Source organism: Orbicella faveolata, unplaced genomic scaffold (assembly GCF_042242905.1).
Source record: "Orbicella faveolata isolate gen_17 unplaced genomic scaffold, um_ofav_v1 contig_14, whole genome shotgun sequence".
In the NCBI taxonomy this organism is placed as follows: Eukaryota; Metazoa; Cnidaria; class Anthozoa; order Scleractinia; family Merulinidae; genus Orbicella; species Orbicella faveolata.
The window spans coordinates 2476986-2487881 of NW_028301541.1; positions in this window are offsets into that span (position 1 = coordinate 2476986).

Here is a 10896-nt window from a genome sequence, read left to right on the forward strand (position 1 = left end):
CAGAAGCTCGACAGTGAGCGTTAAAAAATTTTTCCTGTGTCCGTTTCACTGCAAACTAAGGCAACCAGGAGTTAGTTTAGAGTCCCCGAAACTGGAAAATATCCCGCAAGTCCCGGAAAATCGATTCGAAGTTGGTCAAAATCACGATGCGCGGAAGGTAGTCTCGGCTACTCTATGACTCACAAAGTAAAGTGTGGCTATATTTCGGCCTAGAAGTTCGAAAGTGAGCGTTAAAAAAGTTTTTCTGTGTCTATTTCACTGCAAACCAAGGCCATAAGGAGTTAGTTTAGAGTCCCCGGGACTGGAAAATATCCCCCAAGGTCCTCGAATTCAAGCCGAAGTTGGTGAAACTCACGATGCGCGCAAGGCGCTCTCGGCTACTCTATGAGTCTTAAAGAGAAGTGGGGCTATATTTCGTCCCAGAAGCTCGAAAGTGAACGTTAAAAAAGTTTTGCTGTGTCAATTTCATTGCAAACCAAGGCGATGAAGAGTTAGTTTACAGTCCGCGGGACTGGAAAATATGGCCCATGTTCTGGGAAATGGAGCCGAAGTTGGTGAAAATCACTATGTGCGCAAGGCGGTCTCGGCTACTCTATGAGTCTTAAAGTAAAGTGGGGCTATATTTCAGCCCAGAAGCCCGAAAGGGAGCGTTTAATAAAGTTTTCCTGCGTCCATTTCACTGCAAACCAAGTCCATCAAGAGTTAGTTTAGAGTTTCCCGGACTGGAAAATATCCCCCAAGTTCCGGGAAATCGAGCCGAAGTTGGTCAAAAATCACGATGCGCGCAAGGCGGTCTCGGCTACTCTACGAGTCTTAAAGTGACGTGGGGCTGTATTTCGGCCCAGAAGCTCGAAAGCGAGCGTTAAAAACGTTTCGCTGTGTCCTTTTCACTGCAAACCAACGAGATCAGGAGTTAGTTTAGAGTCCCCGGGACTGGAAAATATCTCCCAAGTTCCGCGAAATCGAGCCAAAATTGGTCAAAATCACGATACGCGCAAGGCGGTCTCGTCTACTCTATGAGTCTTAAAGTGAAGTGGGGTTATATTTCAGCCCAGAAGCTCGAAAGAAAGCGTTCAAAAAGTTTTGCTGTGCCCATTTCACTGAAAACCAAATCGATCAGGAGTTCGTTTAGTGTCTCCGGAACTGGTAAATATCCCTCAAGTTTCGAGAAATCGAGCCGAAGTTAGTAAAAATTACGATGAGCGGAAGGCGGTCTGGGCTAGTCTATGAGTCTGAAAGTGAAGTCGGGCTATATTTCGGCCCAGAAGCTCCAAAGTAAGCGTTCAACAGTTTTCCTGTGTCCATTTCACTGCAAACCAAGGCCATAACGAGTTAGTTTATAGTTCGCGAAAGTGGAAAATATCCCCCAAGTTAAGGGAAATCGAACCGAAGTTGGTGAAAATCACGATGCGCGCAAGGCGGTCTCGGCTACTCTAGGAGTCTTAAAGTGAAGTGGGGCTATATTTTGGCCCAGAAGCTCGAAAGGGAGCGTTCAAAAAGTTTTGCTGTGTGCATTTCACTGAGAACTAGGGAGATCAGGAGTTAGTTTCGAGTCCCCGGAACTGGAAAATATCCCCCAAGTTCCGGGAAATCGAACCGAAGTTGGTCAAAATCGCGATGCGCGGAAGACGGTCTCGGCTACTCTATGTGTCTTAGGAAGAAGTGGGGCTATATTTCGGCCGACAAGCTCCAAATGTAGCGTTCACAGAGTTTTGCTGTGTCCATTTCACTGCAAACCAAGGCAATCAGGAGTTAGTTTCGAGTCCCCGGGACTGGAAAATATCCCCCAAGTTCCGGGAAATCGAGCCGAAGTTGGGCAAAATCACCATGCGCGCAAGGCGGTTTTGGCTAGTCTTTCAGTCTTAAAGTGAAGTTGGAGTATATTTCGTCCAAGACGCTCGACAGTGAGCGTTCAAAAAGTTTTGCTGTGTCAATTTCACTGCAAACAAAGACAATCAGGAGTTAGTTTAGAGTTCTCGGGACTGAACAATATCCCTTAAGTTTCGGCAAATCGAGCCGAAGTGGGCCAAAATCACGATGCGCCCAAAGCGGTCTCGGCTACTCTATCAGTCTTAAAGTGAAGTGAGGCTATATTTTCGCCATAAACCTCAAAAAGGAGCATTCAAAATGTTTTGCAGTGTCTCTTTCACTGTAAGCCAAGGCAATCAGAAGTTAGTTTAGAGTCCCTGGGACTGGAAAATATCCCCCAAGTTCCGGGAAATCGAGCGGAAGTTGGTAAAAATCACGATACTCGCAAGGCGGTCTCCGCTACTCTTTCAGTCTTAAAGTGAAGTGGGGCTGTATTTCGGCCAAGAAGCCCGAAAGTGAGCGTGAAAAAGGTTTTTCTGTGTCCATTTGACTGCAAACTAAGGCCATTAGGAGTTAAATTAGGGTCCCCGGGAGTGGAAAATATCCCCGAAGTTCCGGGAAATCCAGCCGAAGTTGGTGAAAATCACGATGCGCGGAAGGCGGTCTCGGCTACTCTTTCAGTCTTAAAGTGAAGTGATGCTATATTTCAGCCCAGAAGGTCGAAAGGGAGCGTTCAAAAAGTTTTGCTGTGTCCATTTCACTGGAAACCAAGGCCATCAAGAGTTAGTTTAGAGTCCCCGAGACTAGAAAATATCCCTTAAGTTCCGGCAAATCGAGCCAAAGTTGCTAAAAATCACGATGTGCGCAAGGCGGTCTCGGCTAGTCTATGAGTCTTAAAGTGAAGTGGGGCTATATTTCGCCCCAGAAGTTGGAAAGTGAGCGTTTAAAAAGGTTTTCCTGTGTCCCTTTTACTGCAAACCAAAGCCATCAGCAGTTAGTTTAGAGTCCCCGGGACTAGAAAATATTCCCCAAGTTCCGGGAAATAGAGCCGAAGTTGGTGAAAATCACGATGCGCGCAAGGCGGCTTGGCTACTCTATGAGTCTTAAAGTGAGGTGGGGCTATATTTCGGCCTAGAAGCTCGAAACCCAGTGTGCGTTCCTTTTACCTGTGTCCATTTCCGTGAAAACTAAGGCTATCAGAAGTTAGTTTAGAGTCCCGGGACTGGAAAATATTCCCCAAGTTCCGGGAAATAGAGCCGAACTTGGGCAAAATCACGATGCGCGCAAGACGGCTCGGCTACTCTATGAGTCTTAAAGTGATGTGGGGCTATATTTGGGCCTACAAGCTCGAAACCCAGTGTGCGCTCCTTTTACCTGTGTCCATTTCAGTGAAAACTACGGCCATCAGAAGTTAGTTTAGAGTCCCCGGGACTGGAAAATATCACTCAAGTTCCGGCAATTCGAGCCAAAGCTGCTCAAAATGACGATGCGCGTAAGGCGGTCTCGGCTACTCTTTTAATCTTGAAATGAAGCGGGGCTATATTTCGGTCTAGAAGCTTGAAACCCAGCGTGCGCTAATTTTACCTGTGTCCATTTCACTAAAACCTAAGGCAATCAGGAGTTAGTTTAGAGTCCCCGGGACTGGAAAATATCACTCAAGTTCCGGCAATTCGAGCCAAAGTTGCTGAAAATCACGGTGCGCGTAAGGCGGTCTCGGCTACTCTTTTAGTCTTAAAATAAGGTGGGGCTATATTTCGGCCTAGAACCTCGACACGCAGCGTGCGCTTCTTTTACCTGTGTCCATTTCACTGAAAACTAAGGCCATCAAGGGTTAATTAAGAGTCCCTGGGCCTGGAAAATATCCCCCAAGTTCCGGCAAATCGAGCCAAAGTTGCGGAAAATGACGATGCGCGTAAGGCGGTCTCGGCTACTCTTTCAGTCTTAAAATGAAGTGGGGCTATATTTCGGCCTAGAAGCTCGACACCGAGGAAGCGCTTCTTTTACCTGTGTCCATTTCACTGAAAACTAAGCCCATCAGGAGTTAGTTTAGAGACCCCGGAACTGGAATATATCCCTCAATGTCCGGCAAATTGAGCCAAAGTTGCTGAAAATCACGATGCGCGTAAGGCGGTCTCGGCTACTCTTCTAGTCTTAAAATAAAGTAGGGCTATATTTCGGCCTAGAAGCTCAACACCGAGCGTATCCTTCTTTTACCTGTGTCTATTTCACTAAAAACTTAGGCCATCAGAAGTTAGGTTAGAGTCCCTGGCACTGGAAAATATCTCCCAAGTTTCGGCAAATCGAGCCAAAATTACTCAAAATCACGATGGGCGTAAGGCGGTCTCGACTACTCTTTGAGTCTTAAAATGAAGTGGGCCTATATTTCGGACTAAAACAACCACATAGAGCGTGCGATCCTTTTGCCTGTGTCCATTTCAGTGAAAACTAAGGCCATTAGGAGTTAGTTTAGAGTCCCCGGGACTGGAAAATATCCCCAAGTTCCGGGAAATCGAGCCAAAGTTGGTCAAAATCACGATGCGCGTAAGGCGCTGTCAACTACTCTTTCAGTTTTAAAGTGAAGTTGGGCTATAGTTCGGCCCAGAAGCTCGAAAGTAATCATTCAAAAGGTTTTTGCTGTGTCCATTTCACTGCAAACCAAGCCCATCGGGAGTGAAAATATCCCCCAACCTCCGAGAAATCCAGCCGAAGTTGGTCAAAATCACGATGCGCGTAAGGCGGTCTCGGCTACTCTTTTAGTCTTAAAGTGAAGTGGGGCTATATTTCGGCCCAGAACCTCGAAAGTGAGTGTTCAAAAACTTTTTGTGTGTCCATTTCACTGCAAACCAAGGCCATAAGGAGTTAGTTTATAGTCCCCGGGCCTGGAAAATATCCCCCAAGTTCCTGGAAATCAAGCCGAAGTTGGTGAAAATCTCGATCCGCGTAAGGAGGTCTCGGCTACTCTTTCAGTTTTAAAGTGAAGTGGGGTTATATTTCGGCCTAGAAGCTCGAAAGTGAGCGTTCAATCGTTTTACCTGTGTCCATTTCAATGCAAACCAAGGCCATAAGGAGTTAGTTTAGAGTTCCCGGGTTTGGAAAATATCTCCAAAATTCCGGGAACTGGAGCCGAAGTTGGTCAAAATCACAATCCGCGTAAGGCGATCTCGGCTACTCCTTCAGTCTTAAAGTGAAGTTGGGCTATATTTCGGCCCAGAAGCTCGAAAGTGACCGTTCAAAAAGTTTTTCTGTGTCCATTTCACTACAAACCAAGGCCATAAGGAGTTTGGTTAGAGTCCCCGGGACTGGAAAATATCCCCTAAGTTCCGGAAAATCGAGCCGAAGTTGGTCGATATCACAATGCGCGTAAGACGGTCTCGGCTACTCTTTCAGTCTTTAAGTGAATTAGGGCTATATTTCGACCCAGAAGCTCGAAAGTGAGCGTTCAAAGAGTTTAGCTGTGTCCATTTCACTGCCAACCTAAGCCATCACGAGTTAGTTTAGAGTCCCCGGGACTGGAAAATATCCCCCAACTTCCGGGAAATCGAGCCGAAGTTTGTCAAAATCACGATGCATGCACGGCGGTCTCGGCCACTCTATGAGTCTTAAAGTGAAGTGGGCCTATATTTCGGCCAAGGAGCTTGAAAGTGAGCGTTTAAAAAGTTTTGCTGTGTCCATTTTACTGCGAACCACGGCAATCAGGAGATAGTTTAGAGTCCCCTGGACTGGAAAATATCCCTTAAGTTCCGGCAAATCGAGCCAAGGTTGCTCGAAATCACGATGCGCGTAAGGCGGTTTCGGCTACTCTTTTAGTTTTAAAATGAAGTGGGGCTATATTTCGGTATAGAAGCTCGACACCGAGCGTGCGGTCCTTTTACCTGTGTCCATATCACTGAGAACTAAGGCCATTAGGAGTTAGTTTAGAGTCCCCGGAACTGGAAAATATCCCCCAAGTTGCGGCAAATCGAGCCAAAGTTGGTCAAAATCACGATCCGCTTAAGGCGGTCTCGGCTACTCTTTCAGTCTTAAAATGAAGTGTGGCTATATTTCGGGCCTAGAAGCTCGACACCGAGCGTGGGCTCCGTTGACCTGTGTTCATTTCACCGCGAACTAAGGCCATCAGGAGTTAGTTTAGAGTCCCCGGGACTGGAAATATTCCCCCAGTTCCGGCAAATTGAGCCAAAGTTGCTTAAAATCACGATGCGCTTAAGGCGGTCTCGGCTACTCTTTCAGTCTTAAAATTAAGTGGGGTTATATTTTGGCCTAGAAGCTCGACACCGAGCGTGCGTAACTTTTACCTGTGTCCATTTCACTGAAACCTAAGGCCATCAGGAGTTAGTTTAAAGTCCCCGGGACCGGAAAATATACCCCAAGTTCAGGCAAATCGAGCCAAAGTTTCTTAAAATCACGATGCGCGTAAGACTGTCTCGGCTACTGTTTCAGTCTTAAAATGAAGTGGCGCTTCATTACGGACTAGAAGCTTGAAATCGAGCGTGCGCTCCTTATACCTGTATCTATTTCACTAAAAACTAAGTCTATCAGGAGTTAGTTTAGAGTCCCCGGGATCGGAAAATATCCCCCACGTTCCGGGAAATCGAGCCAAAGTTCCTCAAGACCACGATGCGTGCAGGGCGCTCTCACCTAGTCTTTCAGTCTTAAAATGAAGTGTTGCTCTATTTCGGCCTAGAAGCTCGACATCGAGCGTGCGCTCCTTTTACCTGTGTCCATTTCACTAAAAACTAAGGAAATTAGGAGTTAGTTTAGAGTCCCCGGGACTGGAAAATATCCCTCCAAGTCTCGCAAATCGAGCCAAAGTTGCTGAAATTCACGATGCGCGTAACGCGGTCTCGGCTACTCTTTCAGTCTCAAAATGAAGTGGGGCTATATTTTGCCCTAGAAGCTCGAGACCGAGCGTGCGTTCCTTTTGCCTGTGTCCATTTCACTGAAAACTAAGGGCATCAGGAGTTAGTTTACAGACCCCGGGACTGGAAAATATCCCCCAAGTTCCGGAAAATCGATCCAAAGTTGCTCAACATCGCGATTCGCGTAACGTGGTGTCGGCTACTTTTTCAGTCTTAAAATGAAGCGGAGCTATATTTCGACCTACAAGCTCGACACAGCGCGTGCGCTCCTTTTGCCTGTGTCCATTTCACTAAAAACTAAGGCCATCAGCAGTTAGTTTAGAGTCCCTGAGACTGGAAAATATCTCGCAAGTTTCAGCAAATTGAGCGAAAGTTGCTGAAAATCACGATGCGAGTAAGGTGGTCTTCGCTACTCTTTCTGTCTTAAAATAAAGAGGGCCTATATTTCGGTCCAGAAGCTCGACACCGAGCGTATGCTCCTTTTCCCTGCATCCATTTCACTGAAAACTAAGGCCATAAGGAGTTAGTTTAGAGTCCCCGGGACTGGAAAATATCCCCCAAGTTCCGGCAAATCGAGCCAAAATTGCTCAAAATCACGATGCGTGTAAGGCGGTCTCGGCTACTCTTTCAGTCTTAAAATAAAGTGGGGCTATATCTCAGCCTAGAAACCCGACAGTTTAGAGTCCCTGAGACTGGAAAATATCTCGCAAGTTTCAGTAAATTGAGCCAAAGTTGCTGAAAATCACGATGCGAGTAAGGTGGTCTTCGCTACTCTTTCTGTCTTAAAATAGAGAGGGCCTATATTTCGGCCCAGAAGCTCGACACCGAGCGTGCGCTGCTTTTGCCTGTGTCCATTTCATTGAAAACTAAGGCCATCAGGAGTTAGTTTAGAGTCCCCGGGACTGGAAAATATCCCCTCAGCTCCGGCAAATCGAGCCAAAGTTGCTGAAATTCACGATGCGCGTAACGCGGTCTCGGCTACTCTTTCAGTCTCAAAATGAAGTGGGGCTATATTTTGCCCTAGAAGCTCGAGACCGAGCGTGCGCTCCTTTTGCCTGTGTCCATTTCACTAAACTTGCTCAAAATCACGATGCCCGTAAGGCGGTCTCGGCTATTCTTTCAGTCTTAAAATAAAGTGGGGCTATAGTTTGGCCTAGAAGCTCGACACCGAGCGTGCGCTTCTTTTGCCTGTGTCCATTTCACTGAAAACTAAGCCAGTCAGGACTTAGTTTAGAGTCCGTGGGACTGGAAAATATCCCCCAGGTTCCGGCAAATCGAGCCAAAGTTGGTCAAAATCACGATGCGCGTAAGGCGATCTCGGCTACTCTTTCAGTCTTAAAATGAAATGGGCTATATTTCGGTCTAGAAGCTCGACACCGAGCGTGCGCACCTTTTGCCTGTGTCCATTTCACTGAAAACTAAGGCCATCAGGTGTTATTTTAGAGTCTCCTGGACTGGAAAATATCGCCGAAATCCCGGCAAATTGAGCCAAACTTGCTTAAAATCACGATGCGCGTAAGGCGGTCTCGGCTACTCTTTAAGTCTTAAAATGAAGTGAGGCTATATCTCTACACCGAGCGTGCGCTCCTTTTTCCTGTGTGCATTTCACTGAAAACTTAGGCCATCGGGAGTTAGTTTAGAGTCCCCGGAAATGGAAAATATCATCCAAGTTCCGGCAAATCGAGCCAAAGTTGCTCAAAATCACGATGCGCGTAAGGTTGTCTCGGGTATTCTTTCAGTCTTAAAATAAAGTGGGGCTATATTTCGACCCAGAAGTTCCACACCGACCACGCGCTTCTTTTACCTGTTTCTATTTCACTGAAAACTAAGGCGATCAGCAGTTAGTTTGGAGTCGCCGGGACTGGAAAATAATCCTCAAGTTTCGGCAAATCGAGCCAAAGTTGCTCAAAATCACGATGCGCGTAAGGCGGTCTCGGCGTCTCTTTCAGTCTTAAAATTAAGTGGGGCTATATTTCGACCTAGAGGCTCGACGCCGAGCGTGCACTCTTTTTGCCTGTGTCCATTTCACTGAAAACTAAGGCCATGAAGAGTTAGTTTAGAGTCCCCGGGACTGGAAAATATCCCCCAATTTCGGCAAATCGAGCCAAAGTTGCTGAAAATCACGATGCGCGTAACGCGGTCTCGGCGACTCTTTCAGTCTTGAAATGAAGTGGGGCTATATTTCGGCCTAGAAGCTCTACAGCGAGCGTGCGCTCCGTTTACCTGTCTCCATTTCACCCAGAAATAAGGCAATCAGGAGTTAGTTTAGAGTCCCCGGGACTGGAAAATATCCCCGAAGTTCCGGCAAATCTAACCAAAGTTGCTCAAAATCACGATGCGCGTAAGGCGGTCTCGCCTACTCTTTCAGTCTTAAAATAAAGTTGGGCTATAATTCGGCCTAGAAGCTCGACACCGAGCATGCGCTCTTTTTACCTGTGTCCATTTCACTCAAAAATAAGGGTATCCGGAGTTAGTTTAGAGTCCCTGGGACTGGAAAATATCCCCCCAGTTCCGGCAAATAGAGCCAAAGTTGCTCAACATCACGATGCGCGTAAGGCGTTCTCGGCTACTCTTTCAGTCTTAAAATGAAGTTAGGCTATTTTTCGGCCTAGAAGCTTGCCAAGTCGGCTAAGCTGCGGGAAATTTAGCCGAAGCTGGTCAAAATCACGATACGCGCAGGGCGGTCTCGGCTACTCTATGAGTGTTAAAGTAAAGTGGGGCTATATTTTTTCCTAAAAGCTTGAAAACGAGCGTCCAAAAAGTTTTGCTGTGTCCATTTCACTGCAAACCAAAGCCATCAGGAATTAGTTTAGAGTCCCCGGGACTGGAAAATATCCCCCAAATTCCCGTAAATCGTGGCGAACTTGGTCAAAATCACGATGCACGCAAGGCGGTCTTGGCTAGTCTTTCAGTCTTAAAGTGAAGTGGGGCTATATTTCGTCCCAGAAGCTCAAAAGTGAGCGTTCAAAAAGTTTTGCTGTGTCCATTTCACTGCAAACCAAGGCAATCAGGAGCCGGGACTGGAAAATATCCCCCTTAGTTACGGGAAATCGAGCCGAATTTGGTGAAAAGCACGATGCGCGTAAGGCGGTCTTCGCTACCCTACGAGTCTTTAAGTGAAGTCGGGCTATATTTCGGCCCAGAAGCTCGAAAATGAGCATTCAAAACGTTTTGCTGTGTCCATTTCACTGCAAAACAAGACAATCAGGAGTTAGTTTAGTGTCCCTGGGACTGGAAAATATCTCTCAAGTTCCGAGAAATGAAGCCGAAGTTGGTGAAAATCACGATGCACGTAAGGCGGTCTAGGCTAGTCTTTATCTCTTAAAGTAAAGTTGGGCTATATTTCGCCCTAGAAGTTCGAAACCGAGCGTCCGATGCTTTTATCTGTGTTAATTTCACTGCAAACCAAGGCCATCAGGAGTTAGCTTAGAGACCCCGGTACTGGAAAATGTCGCCCAAGTTCCGGGAAATCCAACTAAAGTTGGTCAAAATCACGTTGCGCGTTAAGGGGTCTCGGCTGCTCTATGAGTCTTAAAGTGAAGTGGGGCTATATTTCTTCCCAGAAACTCGAAAGTGAGCGCTCAAAAAGTTTTGCTGTGTCAATTTCACTGCAAAGCAAGGCCATCTGGAGTTAGTTTAGAGTCCCCGGGACTCGAAAATATGCTGCAAGATACGGGAAATCGAGTTGAAGTTCGTCAAAATCACGATGCGCGCAAGGCGCTGTCGGCTAGTGTTTCAGTCCTAAAGTGACGTGGGGCTATATTTCGGCCCAGAAGCTTTGAAGTGAGCGTTCTAAAAGTTTTGCTGTGTCCATTTCACTGCAATCTAAGGCCATCAGGAGCTAGTTTAGAGTCTCTGGGACTGGAAAATATCCCCCAAGTTCCGCGAAATCGAGGCGAAGTTGGTCAAAATCACGATGCACGCAAGGCGCTCTCCTTAAGACTTTCAGTCTTAAAGTTAAGTAGGGTTATATGTCGGCCCAGAAGGTGAAAAGTGAGCGTTCAAAACGTTTTGCTGTGTCCATTTCACTGCAAACCAAGGCCAGAGAGAGTTAGTTTAGAGCCCCCTGGACTGGAAAATATCCTCCAATTTCCGGGAAATTAAGCCGAAGTTGGTGAAAATCACGATGCGCGCAAGGCGGCTCGGCTACTCTATGAGTCTTAAAGTGAAGTGGGGCTATATTTCGGATTAGAAGCTCGACACCTAGCGTGCGCTCCTTTTACCTTTGTCC